This window comes from Acomys minous (assembly GCF_964271855.1).
Source record: "Acomys minous genome assembly, chromosome: 5".
Lineage (NCBI taxonomy): Eukaryota > Metazoa > Chordata > Mammalia > Rodentia > Muridae > Acomys > Acomys minous.
The window spans coordinates 99,182,339-99,202,695 of NC_140494.1; the positions used below are offsets into that span (position 1 = coordinate 99,182,339).

At 37.5% G+C, this 20,357-nt stretch overlaps 1 protein-coding gene across 1 annotated transcript in view; it reads right to left on the reverse strand.

Annotated features, from left to right (window-relative positions):
• Window positions 1-20,357, reverse strand: part of LOC311598304 (olfactory receptor 8B3-like) — a gene marked incomplete at its 3' end in the record, with an annotated part of 79,039 nt that overhangs the window by 12,918 nt on the left and 45,764 nt on the right. The window contains exon 2 of the mRNA XM_084783338.1: window positions 636-851. The remainder of the gene's footprint in view (window positions 1-635; window positions 852-20,357) is intronic.

The following is a 20,357-nucleotide window of genomic DNA, read 5'->3' on the forward strand; positions in this document are numbered from 1 at the left end:
GGTCGTCTTGTATTTCTAAATGTAATCTTCATATTTCTCTCTGTGATGAATACCTTTATTAATTAAGTTCAACAAACTATACGTCTTTAAATGGACCCAATCCTTATGAATGATCATTGTTAGGTGATTTTTTATTAAATATTTCTTTATTTTTTTACATATACATTTATATTATTACACATAAATAAAATAAACTACCTAGAGCACGAAGAACCATGAAATAATCAGGAATTATATAAATGTTACATTCTTAGTGTTTTGGCTATTTGATTTTGGCAGCCTTGAAGAAAACATCTTTCCTATCTTGCTGCATCCAAAATTATGAATGTATATTGATATCTATCATATCTCATTATTATCAACTTAAAACATCTATCTAGACCTAAAAACTTCTTAACACCTAATTAACTAGTAAAACTAAACTATCTGGTCTTCAACCTAGGAATAAACTTGATTACCTGAGTATACAGGGAGTGCTGATTAGTAGCTCCTCAAATCAAAAGATAACAGGGAAAATTTTACACCTGAGCAGTTACCCAAAACACTCTGTATCATTAGAGCATATCTTCAGCCTTCTGGCCCAATATATCTGGCATACATGTTTTTGAGGGAGGAACTATTGAGGACTTGCTTACCCTATCTTTGTAGAATTTGGCTGTCAACTCAGCCTGCATCAAAGCTTGCCCTTTTTTTATGGAGAATCTTGTCTGTGGTAGAGAAAAGGACATTTTGCCCTGTGTCTTGTTGCCACATTTGAAGCCATATCCATTAGGAGATTCTTTGATGCTCATCATCATCTTCGAAGTAGGGTGGGTGTTGCCAGGAGTTAACCTGTCTCATTGTCAATGAATCTGTAAAATAATAAAAACATTTTAAATGCAATATTCTGTATGTCTCTGAGGTTTTTGAAGACTGTATCTAACTATTTTACTTTATCTTTCTATAGAATCATATCTATCTGTTGCATCTAAGATGTATATTCCTGTGATAAAAATAGACTAGTGATTGATATGACCATGATTTGACCAACTAACAGTTAACTTGTATAACTTATTTATCCTAAAAAGTCTGCAATGCTTTAAAATATAAGAGGTAAACCTTGTATTATAATTAAGTTATATCGGTATAATACCTCATATTAGAGTATATATATATATATATATATATATATATATATATATATATATATATATACATACATATATATATATATATATACACATATGTATGTATGTATGTATGTATGTATGTATATCTGTGAAGAAAAATCTTAAATTTGATTTATATACTACTGTATCTAAAATTAAACTTATTTTGAATCTATAAACAAAATTCCATAGAATTGAATTAAAAATAACATAGTGAGTAACAATTAAGGCATTAAGTTAAGGGGTAGATACACTAATCTACTTTTTGTCTTATCTTCCATATATATTTCTATATTTCCCTTTCTTTCTTTTCAACTCCTATATCCAAAGGTCAGAATGGAAGACAAAAGAAAAGAGAGATATCTCTAAGTCCAACCTTGTTTTCTCTCTAAATAAGACCAATAATAACTTATAATAACTCCCATTAGAAATAACTCTCTATAGGCCAAGGAAGCAACCAAAAACCTACCCAACCCCCCTCAAATGAAATGGGACATCATTCTCTTAAGGTTTGTTATGGTTGATTTGGGACTAATAATAACTTTGTAGGAGCCCAAAAAAAAATCGGGGAAATGGTTAAACAAGCTAGGAATTACATTTATGATACAGTTTCTAAATGTTGAGAAATTCTAAGCTTAGCATCCTGGGTAGGACAGTCTAAAATTTTGATCCAATTGGAACTGGAAGCTTTCTTTGAGCTGTCCTGGGAGCTGTCTTATTCTGATGAGGAACAGCAACTGAAGCACCTGGTGCTGGAACATGAAGGACACAGGATGTCAATGTCCAACATGTTGAGAGGAATGAATCCTGTCAGGTCTGATCCAGTGTCAGTGTCCAGTTCTTTTGTTCTTAAAATATATAATTTCTCATAAGCATTATACAGGACTAAAAGTATAAATGTGTAAGGTGTGCATGATACACAGAACAATTAAGGCTGTTTTCTGCTCTTTGTTTGAGCAGAAAAAAAGACATCTGTAAATCTTCTTTTGTGACATACAAAGAATGGCACCTAATAATAATTCATAGGGGTTCTGTAGCCAACAATAAGAATTGTCTTTGCCTAGACATTCATGTCTCAGCCAGTCTCAGAGCTAGTCCCATATGGTGGGATTAACGATCTAAATTACATGCTTGTTCTGCTGCTTAAATTCTTCACATTGAAATTGTGTCTCCCTCCCACATCCCCGTCAAATCCACCCTCCCTCCTCTAGTCCTCAGAAAGTAGAGCCCTCCTCCCCTAACATCTGACCTCAGTCTATAAAGTCTAACCTGTGCTATCTGTAACCTCTTCTGCTCTAGCCTGGCAAGGGCACCCTGACAAGGGGAAGTGATCAAAGTTCAAGGGCCCTACTGCACACCCAAAGTAGTCCCTAGTCTCCACATAGTGGGACCCACAAGGAGACTGTGCTATTACATCTGAGCAGAAGATATAGGTCCACACCATTAATGGTCCTTGGTTGGTGTATCAGTCTCTGTATTGTAGTGTAGTTATCCTGTCTGACTTGTTTCTATTTTGTATATTTCACTACCCAGTATGATTATTTCCTGCCATTTACTCCTCTTGGGTATGTTTCCTTATTTTAGTTCTATAGCTTTCTGGTGTGTTTTTAAATTACTATTAAGAGATCTCTCCATTTTATTTTCTGATGGCACTTAGTGATATGAGCTTTCCTCAAAGCACTGCTTTCATCGAATCCCATAAGTTTGGGTGTGTTGTACCTTCCTTTTCATTGAGTTCTAGAAATTCTTACTTTTCTTCTTTATATTCCTCCTGATCCAGGGGGCATTGTGTAAAGATTTGTTCAGATTCCATGAGCTTGTAGGATTTCTGTTGTTTCTGTTGTTGTTAAAGTCCACCTTTAAACTATGGTGGCATAATAGAATACAATGTGTTATATCAAATTCCTTCTATCTGTTGAAGCTTGCTTTGTGATTGAGTATGTGGATCACTTTTAGAGAAGACTCCCTCAGGTGCTGAGGAGAAGGTCTATTTTTTGTGTGTTTGAATTGAATTTTATATAGATATCTGTTATATCTGTATACTTTTTATACCTGTAGAACCCTGTGAATTTCATTATTTCTTTGTTTAGTTTCTGTCCCAAGACCTATTAATTGGATCTAAGAATATCCAAGGGATATATTAAATTTTGCTTTGTTGACTTTGTTTTTTTTTTTTAAGTCAATGCAACATGTAGCCCAATCATTTAAAAAAAAAAACCACTGGATTTTAGAAAGGACTGATAATTAGATCAACCTATAAAATTCCTAATCCCAGAATAGAGGAATGGAATTAGACTATATTAGGGAAGAAATTTTATATTTGTTCCAACTGGAAAAGAAAGGCTGTATCTTCAATAAATATCGGAAATCATACATAACAGGGCAAGACCCCCCGGAAGATCTTGGCTACCTAAATGAAGGTGAATATAAAAAAGACAAAGTGGGCTAACCATAATCTGATTCCTCTAAATTCACATAGCTCTGAAAATGGCTGAGACATGACCAACTATCTTTGAATAGCCCATAAATCTTGTTCCTACAGAATCCTCAGGAATTATTGTCATCCTTCCATATGGCATAGATAAAAATTGGTAATACATTTGGTATACAATGCAGACTGGCTTATAAACAAAGAAGATGCCTTTCACCAGCTCAGAAAAAGAGAAGAAAATCAGTTTCAGATAAACTGTGCACCTGACCATTCCATACATATGCCATTGCATACCTGTATATTACTTGTAGGAGTCTATATGTTTCCAGAACAAAAGGACCAGACAAGAATAGATAGAAACAGCCTTCCCAAGACTAATTCTCCAGGATGGTGAAACACTGAAACCCATTTCTTCCAGCATCCTACTTTATACAGCTCCAGATTACCTCAATTGCTTTTTCATCAAAACTTATAGGATAAGTTCAAAGCAGCTAGATCAAATGATCCAGTATCACAGACTATTCCAGTCTTGGCATAACTTAAGCATTCAGATACTGGACAACAAATGTTACTTTACTACTACATCAAAATTTTTTTTTGAATTTTCTTGGGGCCCTAAAAAGGGAAACTATTCCCCAAGTCAGCAGTAAGAAATTTAGACCTATAACCCATTCCCATAAGGCATGGAGGGTAGGATTTTGTCATACTGTGAATGTGGGGTGCTTATTGTTAAAAAGGGGGTCAGTTACAAGTTGTTATGTGGTCTTTGTCAGAGAGAAAACAAGGTATAAAAGCTTATTTTTAGAGATTTATCTCTTTTCTTTTGTTTTCTCTATATTTCTTTCTTTCTTAGGTAAGGGGAAGAGGGTTAAAATGAAAAGGGGGATATAGGGATAGTTATAGGAATAATGAGAGTAAACACATAGATTATTGATTCTATTCCTAAACTGTAGAGCATTAACAAAGAAAAAATCTTACATTGTTATGAATCTTAATAAATTGATACAGAATTAAGATTCCAGGCTCCAAAGCCCAGAAAACATTTTCAACAAAATCATAGAAGAAAACTTCCTCAACCTAAAGAAAAGAATGCCTATAAACATACAAGAACCTTCAGAACTCCAAATAGATTCGACCAGAAAAAAATCATCCCATCACATAATAACCAAAACATTAAATATACAGAACAAACAAAGAGTATTAAAATATGCAAGATAAAAAGGTCAAGTCACATACAAGGTCAAACCCATCCAAATTACACCTGACTTCTCAATAGAGACTATGAAAGCAGAGTCCTGTGAGGGCCATAACCCACATTTGCTGCTGATTTGGGAACAGTTTTGAGATACAGTCTCTCTCCCTAGGCTCTGGCTTACTGACCTAGCCCATCAGGAACACAGCAGATAGACAGAGCCCTGCCATCTCATAAAAGGACTGTAAGGCAACTGAGCAACATTGGGGCTTAGAAATCTATCAGCTTACTCTTTTTCTGCTAGACCTAATTGGGATACATTCAGGGAACCCAGCTAAGCTGAGCTGGATACAGGCTCTAACACACACACACACACACACACACACACACACACACACACACACATACACACACACACACACACACACACACCAACATTCTGAGGAGGCCTCTGAGAAGCTCTAGAAAACATCATTAGGACTGGAGCTCCCATTGCTTGTTCCCAACCTGCTTGGCCAATGTGAGACACAGACAGTGACTTTATTGGAGGAAACTCTAGACCTGCTAACACTAAAGATGATCGTATGCCTATAGGACAGCACAAGAAAACTAGCAACAAAACTCACAGCCATAGAACAACACAGGAAACCAGTGATCTTGACATAGCAATCCCTGGAGATATGAATACCCACAATGTACACGAAGAAGACTTTAAATCTGAGGTGATGAAAATGATAGAAGTTTTGAAAGAAGAATATAAATTATGCAAGGAAACACAGGAAAATACACTCAAACAGAGAAAGGAATTGAATAAATCCCATAAAGAGTTACAGAAAAATACATCCAAATAGATGAAGGGATTGAATATATCCTATAAAGAATTACAGGAAAATTCAATCAAATGGGAGAAAATGAATAAGACTATTCAAGACCTAAAGAGGGAATTAAACGCAACAAAGAAAACACGAGCTGAGGCAATCTTAGAGTCGTATAACATAAGGAAGAGAACAGTAAGGATGGACATAAGTCACACCAACTGAACATAAGAGATGGAAGATAGACTCTCAAGTGTGGAAGATGTGATTGAAGTTATCGATACATAAGTAAAAACTAAAAAGTGCCAGACAAAAAACACCCAAGAAATCTGGGACACTATAAAAAGACCAAATCTAATAATAGAAATAGAAGAAGGAGAAATCCCCAAGCTCCAAGACCTAAAATATATTTTCAACAAAATCATAGAAAACTTCCATAACCTAAAGAAAGAAATGCCCATAAGCATACAAGAAGCCTACAGAACTCCAAGTAGATTTGACCAGAAAAGAAAATGTTCCATTCACATAATAATCAAAACATTAAATGTACATAACAATTAAAAAATATTAAAAGCTGCAAGAGAAAAATGTCAATTCACATATAAAGGAAAACCTATCAGAACTACACCTGACTTCTCAACAGAGACTATGAAAGCTTTATGGCCTAGCACAATTCACTGTTTACTCTCTGTCTCTAGACTGTAAATGCAATATGAAATATTGTTTCCCTGTTCCTGCCCCTATGTCCTGCATTCTGGAGTGTATCCTCTTGACCTGTAAGCCAAAACAAATGCTTCCCTCCTTAAAACAGACAGACAGACAGAGAGACAGAGATTAAAAAATGTTCTCTTTTCACGTGGCTCAGCAATTGTAGTGGTGCAAAATGACCCCAGACTGAAAATGTGCATGTACAGGAAAACATGTGCATGATTAGTTCCTGCAGAGGTACTTCTGTTCAAAAGTTAAAGCCATCAAATGTTCGTTCAGTGATACATGGACAAGAAAAATGTATCTAATCCATGGAATATAGCATTTTCCTGCAGTAATAAGGCCTTGAGTTTCAAGATACATCTCATCTTCAAATGGCCTAAAACATGCCTAGATGAATCATGTGGAGGCAATTATTTACATGTGGTGCCATGTGTAGGAAATGTCAGGAACAGGTTCACACAGGTGGAAAGAAGATTAGTGTCCACCCAGTGTTTGGGAAGGAAGGTGTCACTTGACCACATAAGGTTATTAGAATTTAGTTAACATGCAATAAAAAAATCTATAGTGGAATACATAGACATTGGCATAATACATGAATGTACAAAACTCCAAACTGTACACTGGAAACTATGAATTTTCAAGTGTATCCGGTACACTTCAGTAAATGGGTTATAAACATTACAAATATGGCCAGTGATATGGTTTAGTTGGTAAAGGCAACCACACCATAGGCATGGTGACCTGAGTTCAATTCTTTGTAGTCTACTTAAAAGATGAAGGAGAGAGCCAACTCAATAACATTCTTCTTTGACCTCTGCATGCGCACTCACACATTATATGTGTGAAGTTTTAAAATTCATCAGAAGAGTATTGATTCACAGGAACCACACAAACATTTTTTTTCACAAGCTGCTGCTTTCCTACCCATCAGGAAGTCTCTCCCATCTAGGGTACATACAGAAGGTACCTCTTGATTCATGCCAAATACACATATCAGAGTTTTAGCAGCACTGTGGCATTTTTCTTTCCCTCCAGCAACAGAAACCTATATATTAATTCATAGGCAAATATTTCTATTCCTTAATCTACAACATATAAAAACAAAAACATAGGCCATTGTTGAAAGAAGGCCATGGTGACATTCACCTAATTTCTGTTTGCTTTAAGGCCTATTACTCATGAGAAAATACATTCCCTGGTGTAAAACACACTGTCGGGATCTCACAGGTCCAAGAAGTAAACTCCCTATTATTTTTCTTAATAGACAAAAATATCAAACTGCCATATGAACTCTGAACTTTGTTCCCATAGACTAATGCCCTTCTCAGACATCATCAGGGAAATTTTCTTGTATGGCAGGAGGTGGTCGACACAGAAACTCTGGACTATTTAAAGTGTAGGGAATGTCCCTGTGCAGTGCTCAGGGACAGAGCGAGTATCTATATCACAAACCCTCCTCAAATGCTCAAGGATGATCATGGAAGAGGGGGCAAAAGGATTCTAAGAGCCACACATCAGGAGGACTAGGACAAATGGTGTTTCTAAGCATGAGAAGACTGCTTCAGAAAGGTTCTAAGAGCCAGAGGGAATGGAGGTCACCAAGGAAAGACAGTGTTCCAGGCACAACAGCACTGAAGCACATATGAACTCAGAGAGACTATGGTAGCATGCACATGATCTGCACACATTAGAGAAAACAAGCTTAGACTCAGGGATTCTGTTCTTTTCCTTTATCTTTCTTTCTCAGGATTGGAGATAGGGGTTGAAAAAAAGAAGGGGGAATATAGAAGGATGATAAGGCAAAAAGTAGATTATTGAATCTACTCCTCAAATCAGTGTCTTAATTGTTGCTCACAAGGTTATTTTTAATTCTCTGGAATAGAATTTTGTATATTCATGCAAAATAAGTTTACTTTTGATACATTGGTATAGAGTTCAAATTTAAGATTATTACACACACACACACACACACACACACACACACACACACACATATATATATGCTCTAATGTGAAGTATTGTACCCATACAACTCACTATAATGCATGGTTTAATTCTAATACTTTCAAAGTGCTATTCAGGCTGCTTAGGATAATTAGGTAAAACAAGTTAATTGTTAGTTGATCAAATCAAGGTTATGACAATTACTAGTTTATTTATGTCATAAGAATATGCATCCTAGGTTTAACCAATAAATATTGTTCCATAAATAAATAAGGTAAAATAGTTACATCAGGTCTTAAAAAGCCTTATAGATGTAGAGAATAAGGAATTAAAAAATGTTTTTTTATTAGTTTAAAGATTCTTTGACAATAAGACAGGTTAACTACTGGCAACACCTAGCCCACCTCAAAGAAGATGATGAGCATAAATGAACCTCCTTATGGAGATGGCTTCAAATGTGGCAAACCAGCCACTGGGCAAAATGTCATCGTGTCTGCCACAGACAGAATGCTGCATAAAAATGGGCAAGCTTAGATGAAGGGAGAGTTGACAGCCAAACTCTGCCAAGACCGGTTAAGTAAGTCATCAATAGTTCATGTCTCACAAGTATGTCTGTCATATATATTGGGCCGGAAGGCTGAAGAAGATGCTTCAAAGTTATAGAAAGACTTGAGTGACTGTTCAGACATCAAACTGTCCCTATCATTTTCTCATTATGGAAGCCTCTAACCTACACTTCTTGTCTTCTCAGATAATTCATTTTATTTCTTCTCAAGTCTCTGATTGGGTTAAAGACCAGATAGTTTAGTTTTACAATGAAGCTTAGGTGTTTTGAGGTTAAGATGTTTTTTGGCTCTAGAAAGATGTTTTATGTTGAATAAGATGAGATATAATAGATACTGATTTACACTCAGAATTTTAGACAGACAAAGATAGGAAATATGTTCTCTTCAAGGTTGCCAAATACAAATAGCCAAAGCACTATAAATGTAACATTTATATGATTACTGATTGTTTTGTGGTTTTTCTTGTAGTAGGTAGTTTATCATATATATGTGTAATAATATAAATGAACATGTAACAATTTTTTAAAAGCTAGACACTGTAGCAGTTCTGAAAGGGGAAAGTAGATGACAAACTCTCCTATCCCAAGTCAAGAAGCCATCTGCAATTGACAACTGTTTGTGAAAGAAACATGTTTTTTTCCCCATGGATTCTTATTGTGTATATAAACCACCCTTAAGTGTGGACTTCTGCTATTGATATCTAAGTATGGCACATCCAGAAATTCAATGGTATATGAACACAGACTTCCTTTCTCAGTGGTTTTCTTTCTTTGCCTTATGTGAGGTACCCTAAGTCCTCTAAGGAGCATCACATAATCCTCAGGGGGAAACTACAATCCAAACCCTTTCCTGGTAACACACTTGTTCATCAAGCATCTTGGAATTCTTGGAGATTCCCACCCAATGATAATAAGATTTCTTGGTTTACAAACAAAGACCTTCAACTCTACCTGATATTCTCTTCCACTTGTAAGATAAGTGACTGCTTCTTTCCCTTTATCTCATAGGGCTGTTTTGTTACACGTAAATTTAGTAACCTTATCCCCTCTATCACCAGTGAGTTGAGTCCAACACATTCTCACTCAAAACCCCTCCCACTTCCTAAGGTTTATAATATCCCTAATTCATGAAAAGAAAGGCTTGCTCGCTCACTGCGATCCTCTACCAACACCATCTGAGCCTCATCAATTATTCTGGGGAAGAATCTCTGATGGACACCTGGAGATTGACTGCCATTCAGGCAGTGATAGGAGAACTACTGCCTTGGCAGCTGCTGAAACCGACTTCATCACAGAGAGCTTGGTACTGACCCCTGGTGAAGCTCGCAATGGACCTGTGCCATACCCAACCTGCCTTCAGGCCAGCCATGCCTGTGTCTCACTGGATGTTTCTTCTGTCTTGTTTTGGGCATCCACTCACTTCCTCTGCTATACTTAGGATGGTAGCTGAACAAAGGGCTGTAACTTTTTTGTATCATCACTCATCACAGTCTTTTGGAATGCCCCCTTTTCAACTGCAGTCTTATACTGCAAACTCATTCTGAAAGAGCTAAGGTTAACACCCCATGGAAAACTCATTGTTACCTCCCAGAGTGAGACTTGTGCCTGGATCAGCACATGAGCCTTCCTCTGAGCACTCTAAACCACTGCTGAGAGGAAAAGGGACTTTGATCTCCAGGTCCTGCTGTTCTCATCATGAAGCAAACACCAAGACCAAGCTACCACTGAATTCAGAACAATACTTAAGGGTATATACCATACTGCACAGTAGAGGAAGAACACAAAATGTACTTAGAGGTATTTTTACAAAATTTTTTGCCTCATATTGATCTTTTTGAGCATTAAAAAAAACCTTATTGGTCTTTTCTTGTATGCTATGGGATGAAATTGTTTGTTTTTATAACTTTTGTTTTTCAGTGTGTGTGGGAGTGTGTGTGTGTGTGTGTGTGTGTGTGTGTGTGTGTGTGTGTGTTTGTACTTTTGCATTGTTTTATTTTAATTCTGTATTTTGTTTGTTTTCTAAAGAGATAAAACATGGCATAGTATCTGACTGATGGTTATGTGAGGAGGATATGGGAGGATATGGGATAGGGGAACTGCAATCAGAATATATTGTATGAAATTTAAACTTTAAAAAGAAAGAATTGGAGTATAATATTAAAAGATAAATAAGGATGCCATGTTAGATGGTGATACATCTGTGGGAGTAATCAATAATTTCTTTTTTAAGTTTTATTTTAATTTATTCTTATTACATCTCAATGGTTATCCCAGCCCTTGTATCCTCCCATTCCTCCCTCCCTCCCATTTTCCCCTTACTCCCCTCTCCTATGACTGTGACTGAAGGGGATTTCCTCCCCCTTTATATGCTCATAGGGTATATAGTCTCTTCTTGGTAGCCTGCTATCCTTCCTCTGATCAATAATTTCTTATGATGAAAGATCATACATCACAAAAAGATAATTTTCACCAGCATCAAGTGGAAAACATTGATGATGAGCTCACAAAAGACTACCAAATAACTGAAAATTACTACTGCCTTGGAATACCCTAACCACCATAGTGTAATAGCCCCATGTTTCATGTCTTCAAGGTAATTCCAGGATACCAGCCCTGAATATGCAAATGCATAAAGTGCATGATTGTTAATATTGATGATGAATGATTAAACTACTTGTTTTTATGTTTACTATGTACTATCCCATATCATGCTTTTACTCCTTTGTTTATAAATGAATGAAACTGTAAAACAACAAACCATGCTATTCCAGCACTAGCTTTATTTGCTTTGTATTTCTGTGTCTCTGGATTACATCGAGAGCTGTTGTAATGAGGTTGAAGGAATGCCTAAAATCTGTGGTTGTTAAAGTTCATGGAGAAGAAATTGCTGACAGATTTCTTGGAATATATCTCTAATTAAGAAACTCAGCTTTTCTCCTCCCGCTGGGGGACTCAGCCAGCAGAATTCCATAAACTTCTCCCAGGAAAAGGCTTACCCGCCCCAGAACCATCAAGGCCTGCAGGTCTCCAGGAATAAACAGGATTGAGTCCAACTAGATTTTCATGTGTATGCCCAGGGAAACAGCCAACAAAGCTTGCAGCAGGCTACCCCTCTACCCACCCCAATATCCACAAACTTTCTTCTAGAAGAAGCCTACCAGCCCAATGATCATCCAGGCATGCAGGTACACAGGAAGAGCCAGGTTAGACCTCACTCAACCTATCTCCTGCCCACTGGAGACACAGCCAGCAGAGAAATATCCAGGCCTGCCAGTCACCAAGAATACCCAGCAAGCCAAAGTGAGCAGTGTGCTTTTCCCTGAGCTCCGCTATCATGCCCTAAGTTTTGCCTGCTTCTCATAGGAGTGCTGTCAGCATCAAGACCATCCGACCAACACTAGAAAAAAGCAGATGGCAAAAGAGCAATGTAAGAATACAATCAACAAGAGCCAGGTCAGTACGTCATCCCCAGAAGACAGCGGTCCTACTACACCCTGCTCTGGACACCCTGACACAGAGGAACTAAAAGAAGATGACCTTAAATCAATCATTACAAAGATAACAGAGGATTCAATAGAGAATATGAATAAATCCCTTAAAGAAATACATTACAATTCAATCAAGCAGGTGAAAGAAATGAACAAACCCCTTAATGAAATTCAGGAAAAAAAAACAACTAAACAAGTGAAGGGAATGAATCAAACTGTTTAAGGCCTGAAAATGAAAGTAGAAGCAATAAAGGAAAGACAATCTGAGACAATCCTGGAGATGGAAAACCTGGGGAACAGAACAGGAACCACAGACGTAAGCATCGCCAGAGGAATAAAAGAGATGAATGAGAGAAGCCCAGATGTAGGTTACTATTGAAGAAATCAATAAATCAATCAAAGAAAATGTTGTCAAAAAACTTCCTGACACACAAAAATCAAAGAAATCTGGGACACTATTAAAAGTACAAGATTAAGAATGATAAGACCAGAAGAAGGAGTAGATTCCCAGCTCCTAGGAACAGAAAACACTTTCAACAAAATCAAAGAAGAAAACTTTTCCACTCTAAAGAAATATATACATAGAAAGATACAAGAAACTAGATTGGGACAAAAAGGAAATCCTTCTATTACATAATAATCAAAATGGTAAGTGTACAGAAGAAAGAAAGAATATTAAAAGCTGCAATGGAAAGAGGCAAAGTCATATATGAAAGCAGACATATCAGAATTACAACTGACTCCTCAGTAGAGACTCTAAAGGCCTGATGGGCCTGGGCGGATATGTTACTGATGCTAGGGGAAAAAAAGATGTCGTCCCTGAATACTATACCCAAAACATTTAATCAACATAGGTGGAGAAAACAAGCTATTTCATGACAAAAACAAATTTACACAATATCTATTCATAAATCCATTCCTACAGAAGATACTCGGAGAAAAACTTGAACCCAATGAGGCTAACTACACTCTGAAAAACAAAGGAAATAAACAACCCCACATCAGAAAAAACAAAAGAAAGGAAACACACACACACACACACACACACACCACACACACACACACACACACCCAAACCCTACTACTACCACCAACACCAAAATAAGACGAATTAACAATCATTGATCACTAATATCTCTCAACATCAATGGCCTGACTTTATCATGAAATCATCCAGGCTAAAAGAATGGGTACGAAAACAGGATTTCTTATTCTGCTGCACAAAAGAAACAAACCTTAGCAACAAACTTACCCAGAGTAAAGCGCTGGAAAGGTTTTGGAAGCAAACTGGCCTAACAAGCAAATTGGAGTATCAGTTCCAGTATATAATAAAATAGACTTACAGCTAAAATTAATCAAAAGAGATGCAGAAAGATACTTCATACTAATCAAAGGAAAAATCCATGAAAATGACGTATCAATTCTGAACATCTATGCCACAAATACAAGGAAACCTACATTCATAAAAGAAACATTAAGAAAGCGTAAATCACACATTGAACCCCACCCATTGATAGTAGGTGATTTCGCCATGCTACGGTCACCAAAGGACAAATCATTGAGATGGAAAATAAATGGAGAAGTAATAAAACTAGCAGATGTCATGAATCAAATGTGCTTAACAGATACATTTCACCCAAACACAAAAGAATATACACTCTTCTCAGCATCTCATGGCACCTTATCCAAATATGACCACATACTTGGTCAGAAAGCAAAGCTTAACAAACTAAAAAAAATTGAAATAATCTCTTGTAACTTATCAGACTGCCATAGATTAAAGCCAAATTTCAGCAACAACAGAAACAAAGAAAACCTGCACATTCATGGAAACTGTACAGCTCTCTACTCAACAAAAATTAGGTCGGAGAAGAAGTTAAAAATATTAAGGTCATTCTAGAATTCAGTGATAAAGAAGATGCAACATACAAAAACTTACGGGAGACAATGAAGAGGTACTAAGGTCATAGCACTAAGTGCCTTCATAAATAAATTATGAAGTTCTCACACTAGCAGTTTAAAATCACACCTAAAAGCAATAGAGCAAAAGGAAGCCAACACACACCCAAGAGGAGTGGACTGCAGGAAATAGTCATACTTAGGGCTGAAATCAATAGCTTAGAAGCAAAGGAATAATGAAAATAATCAATGAAACCAAGAACTTTTTCTTTGAGAAAATCAACAAGATAGACAGAAGGCTAGGCAAACCAATTAGAAAACAGAGAGACAGTATCCAAATTAACAAACACAGACATGAAAAGGGAGAAATAACAACAGACATTGAGGAAATAAAAAAAAATCATTAGGTTTCAGTTCAAAAGCCTGTATTCTGCAAAATTGGAAAATCTGCAAAAATGGACTATGTTCTGTATAGATTTTACTTATCAAAGCTAAATCAAGATCAGGTTAACAATATAAATAGTACTATAACACCTGAGATAATAGAAGCAGTCATCAAAAGGCTCCCAACCAAAGAAATCTCAGAGCCAGCTAATTTTAGCTCAAAATTCTACCAGTCTTTCAAAGAAGAGCTAATAAGCTAATACCAATACTCCTCAAGCTATTCCATGAAAAAGAAACAATAGGGCTATTCCTAAACTCATTTTTTGAACCCAAAGTCACCATGATTCCTAAACCACAAAAAGAACAAGAAAGAAAAATAATTATAAACTAAATTCCCTCATGAACATTGATGCAAAAATATTCAATAAAATACTTGCAAGCAGAAGCCAAGAACACATCAAATACATCATCTATCATAACCAAGTCGGCTTCATGCCAGTGATGTAGTGATGGTTTAACCGAGGAAAATGCGCCAAAGATATCCACTATGTAAACAAACTGAGAGAAAATAACCACAAGTTCATCACAATAGATGAGAGAAAGCCTTTTACAAAATCCAATGCCCCAACATGATAAAAGTTTTGGAGGGATCAGGGATACAAGAATCATACCTGAGTACAATAAAGACAATATACAGCAAATCAATACCCAACATCAAATCAAATGGAAAGAAATTCAAAAAAAAATCCCAATAAAATCAGGGACAAGATAAGGTTATCCACTCTCTCCATATCTCTTCACATAGTATTTAAAGTTCTAGCTAGCACAATAAGACAAGTAAAGGAGATCAAGGGGATAGAAGTTGGAAAGGAAGAAATCAAAGTATCCCTCTTTAGAGATGATATGATAGTATACATAAGTGAACCTAAAAATTCTACCATAGGGCTCTTACAGCTGACAAACAACTTCAGCAATGTGGCTGCATACAAAATTAACAACAACAACAAAAAAAATCAGTATCCTCCTGTATGCAAATGACAAAAGGGTTGAGAAAGAAATTAAGGAAACAACACCCTCCACTATAGCCACAAGTAATATAAAATATTTTTGTGTAACTGTAACCAAGCAAGTGAAACACCTGTATGACAAGAACCTCAAGTCTCTGAAGAAAGAACCTGAAGAAGACATCAGAAGGTGGAATGATCTCCCCTGCTCATGGATCAGTACGTTTAACATAGTAAAAGTGGTCATCTTACCAAAAGCAGTGTAGAGATTCAGTGCAATTTCCATCATCATAGAAACACAATGTTTTACTGACCTTGAATGAATAATTCTCAACTTCATATCAAAAACTAAAAAAAAAAAAAAAAAGCTAAAACAATCCTGTACAATAAAAAAACTTTTAGGGATATCTCTATGTCTGATTACTCTACTATAGATCAATAGTAATAAAAACTGCATGTAACTTGTATAGAAACAGTCAGATTGATTAATGGAATTGAATCAAAGACACAAAAGTAATCCCACATAACTACAGACACAAAAGTTTTAAAAACTCAAAGTCATACAACGGAAAAGTGAAAGCATTTCAACATCTACATGGAGAAAAATGCTAATAGATCCATATTTATTACCCTGAACAAAACTGAAGTTCAAATGGATCAAAGCCATCCACATAAAACCAAAAACACTAAACTTATTAGAAGAAAAATGAGAGAGAGCTTTGAAATATTTGGCACAGGATCTAACTTTCTGAACAGAACATGAACACCTCAGGCTCTAAGAGCAATGCTTAATAAATAGGACCTCATGAAACTGAAAAGCTTCTTCAAGGCATAAGTCACTTTCCGCAGGATGAAAAGAGCAATCTACAGAATGGGAGCAGACCTTTACCAACCCTGTTTCTGACAGAGGGCTAATATGGAAAATATAAAGAACTCAAGCTTGGTAGAGAGGTATACATACAGCATTTTATATAATTTTTTAGATAGTATATTTGCAGCACTCAATCTTGAAAAAGTCCGCACATCTGACTATCTTCAGTTGTTTCTTTGGGTAGACCATGCAGAGGGGAAAAAGAGCAAATGCTCTAAATCATAACATCTGCATCTGTGCAAATTCATCATGAAGCAATTGCCGACACATTTCTTAGGAAGTGTCTATGATTGGAAACCACAAGAAAATCTACAGAGTCAAGAAACCTGAGCCCATGGGGCTCATAGGGACTGAACCACTGAACCAAAGAGAATGCATAAGCTGGATCTAAGCCTGCTACGTATATGTAGCAGATGTGCAGCTTGGGCATCATGTGGGTTCCCTAACAATTGGAGTAGGGCCTGTCTCTGTCTCTGACAGTTTTGCCTGACATTGGATCCCTTTTAGCCAGCTGGGCTGCCTTGTCTACCCTCGGTGGGAGAGGACACTCTTGTTCCTGCTGTGACTTGATGTGCCAGTGAAGATTGGTATCCAATGGCAGCCTCTCCTTCTCTGAGAGGAAAAGGAGGGGGAGTGAGGGGAGTGGGGCATGAAATGAGACTCTGAAGAGAAGAGGGGCAGATCACAATCAAGTTTTAAAATGACTAAATAAATAAATCAGTGGGAAAACCCTCAAGGCATTGCTCTGTTCTGTTCAAACAGCTTCGTGGTCAGAGACAGTGCCAGAATTTCATGTTTACTTAATTACTCGTTTAAAAAATCCTTTAAGAATTTTCAGTTGATCCCTTTTTTATACAATTGTAACTTTATAGTTGGTCCCTAGAAGGGGGCAGGGCTTCCAGGAAGTTTTACTGTAGCTGCTTTCACTTTTACAGCCAAAAAAAAAAAAAAAGTGGGGAAGAGTCTGGAACTCATAGGCACAGGAGACAACTTCCTGAACAGAACACCAACAGCCCAGGCCTTAACATCAACAATTAATAAATGGGACCTCATGAGGCTGAGAAGCTTCTGTAAGGCTGGTGACACTGTCAAGAGAACAAAGCGACAGCCTACAGACTGGGAAAAGATCATCACCGACTCTTCATCTGACAAAGGTCTAATATCCAAAATATATAAAGAACTTAAGAAATTAAACACCACCAAACCAAATAACCCAATAGAGAAATGGGGCGCAGAGCTAAACAGAGAATTCTCAACAGAGGAATATCAAATGGCTGAGAAACACTTAAAGAAATGCTCGACCTCCTTAGTCATCAGAGAAATGCAAATCAAAACGACACTGAGATTCCATCTTACACCCATCAGAATGGCTAAGATCAATAACTCAACTGACACCTCATGCTGGCGAGGGTGTGGAGAAAGAGGAACACTCCTGCATTGCTGGTGGGAATGCAAACTAGTACAACCACTTTGGAAAGCTATCTGGTGCTTTCTCAGAAAAATGGGAATAGGGCTTCCTCAAGACCCAGCTATTCCACTCCTTGGAATATACCCAGAGGATGTACTACCACACAACAGGGACATATGCTCAACCATGTTCATAGCTGCCTTATTCATAATAGCCAGAACTTGGAAACAACCTACGTGTCCCTCAACAGAAGAATGGATAAAGAAACTGTGGTACATTTACACTATGGAATACTACTCAGCTATTAAAAACAAGGAATTTCCAAAATTTGTGGACAAATGGATTGAACTAGAAATTGTCATAATGAGTGAGTTCACACAGAAGCAAAAAGAGCTAAATGGTATATACTCACTTATATCGAGACACTAGCCCAAGGTGTACGTCCCCATGAAAAACTGTACCTACCAGAATAATGGGTAAGAGGGGAGGACATCCTATTGAATCTTTAGGTGTGAGAAGCCTGGGAGAAAGAGGAAATGGAAGGATCCAGTGGGTCCTGGAAAACTACAGGCGAGTCTGGGCCCTGGGGTCCTCCGCAAACTGTGGCAACAGCCAAGGAAAAAATAGGCAGTAAAAACCTTGAACCCCTACCCGGACTAGCCGATGGACATTCTCCACTGCTGAGTGGAGAAGAAGATCTAACTCTCACACAAACTCTGGTGCCCCATATTTGATCATGTCCCTTGGATGGAGATGCCTGGTGGCACTCAGAGGAAAGATAATAGGTCACCAAGGAGAGACTTGATACCGTATGAGCATATTCAGGGGGAGGAGATCCCCCTCAGACACAGACATAGGGGAGGGGAGTAGGGGGGGGAAGTGGGAGGAAGGGAGGGATGGGAGGATACATGGGATGGGCTAACAACTGAGATGTAATATGTATAAATTAATAAAAATGTATTAAAAAAAAAAAAAAAAAAAAGCAGCATCAGAGCAGGGACATCAGTGCTGTAAAAGTGAAAGCAGCTACAGTACCTACTGCTTCTGAAGGATAATAGCCTAGGGTCAAAGCTTGTACCTAGTGTGGGGTGGAAACTCATCCTGGTAAGTCAGCCTAGGAGATTATTCTAGGTTGATGGTACATAAATGCTATCAATTTCAGCTTTATGTTCTTCTTCCCTCCCTCTTCCCTCCCTCAGTCCCTTCCTCCTCCTCCTTCTTACTCTCTGCCTCTTTTTCTCTCACCTCTGTCTTCTTCTCACTCTTCCTCCAACTCACAAAATTGTTTCTTGTTTATTTTTGTTTCTTGCTTTCTTTTCTGAGCTTCAGTTAAGTTTCTCCTTTAAAAATGCAGCTTTGGCCTGGAGACATTCAGGCTCAGAGGTTAAGAGCACTGCCTGCTATTCTAAAGGTGCTGAATTCAATTCCCAGCAAACACATAGTGGCTCACAACCATCTATAATAAGATCCGATGCTCTCTTCTGCAGGCAGAATACTGTATAAATAATAAATAAATAAATCTAAAAAAAAAAAAAAAAAGAAACGCAGCTTTGTGCTAGTGCCCAATTATAAGTGAGTATATACCATGTGAATCTTTCTGCTTCTGGGTTAACTCAGTATGATCATTTCTAGTTCCATCCATTTGTTCATAAATTTCTGGATTTCCTTGTTTTTAATAGCTGAGCAGTATTCCATAGTGTAAATGTACCACAATTTCTTCATCCATTCTTCAACTGAGGGACTTTTAGGTGGTTTCCAGGTTCTGGCTACTATGAATAAGGCTGCTATGAACATGGTTGAGCATATGTCCCTATTGTGTGGTGGAACATTTTCTGGTTGTATTCCAAGGAGAGGAATAAGCTGGGTCTTGAGGAAGCCCTATTCCCATTTTTCTGAGAAAGTGTCAGATAGATTTCCAAAGCGATTGCATAAGTTTGCATTCCCACCAGCAATGAAGGCATGTCCCATGAAAGTCTTCACTTATCAGGAGATTGGGATAGATATGAGGACATCCTACTGGGACTCTTGGTAAGAGAAATATAGGAGATGGAGAAATAGAAGGATCCAGAGGATCTTAGAAACCTACAAGAAGAACATCATAATGGGTGGGTCAGGGCCCAAGGGTGTCTGCTCAAACTGTTGCACTAACCAAGGACAATACAAGTAGTAAACATAGACTCCCTACTCTGATCTAGCCAATGAACAAGACATTCTCCACAGTTATGTGGAGAATAGGGCCTAACTTGGACATCAACTCTAGTGCCCCATATTTGATGACCTCCCCTTAGTGGGGAGCCCTGGTGGCTCTCAAAGAAAGAATAGGCAGGCTACCAAGATGAGACTTGATAGCCTATAAGCATAAAGTGTGTGTGTGGGAGATCCCCCTCGGCCATGGACCTAGGGGAGGGGAGTAGGGTGGGTGGGGGATGGAGGGAGGAAAGGGAGGACACAAGTGATGGGATAACAATTAAATTGTAATCTGAATAAATTAATAATA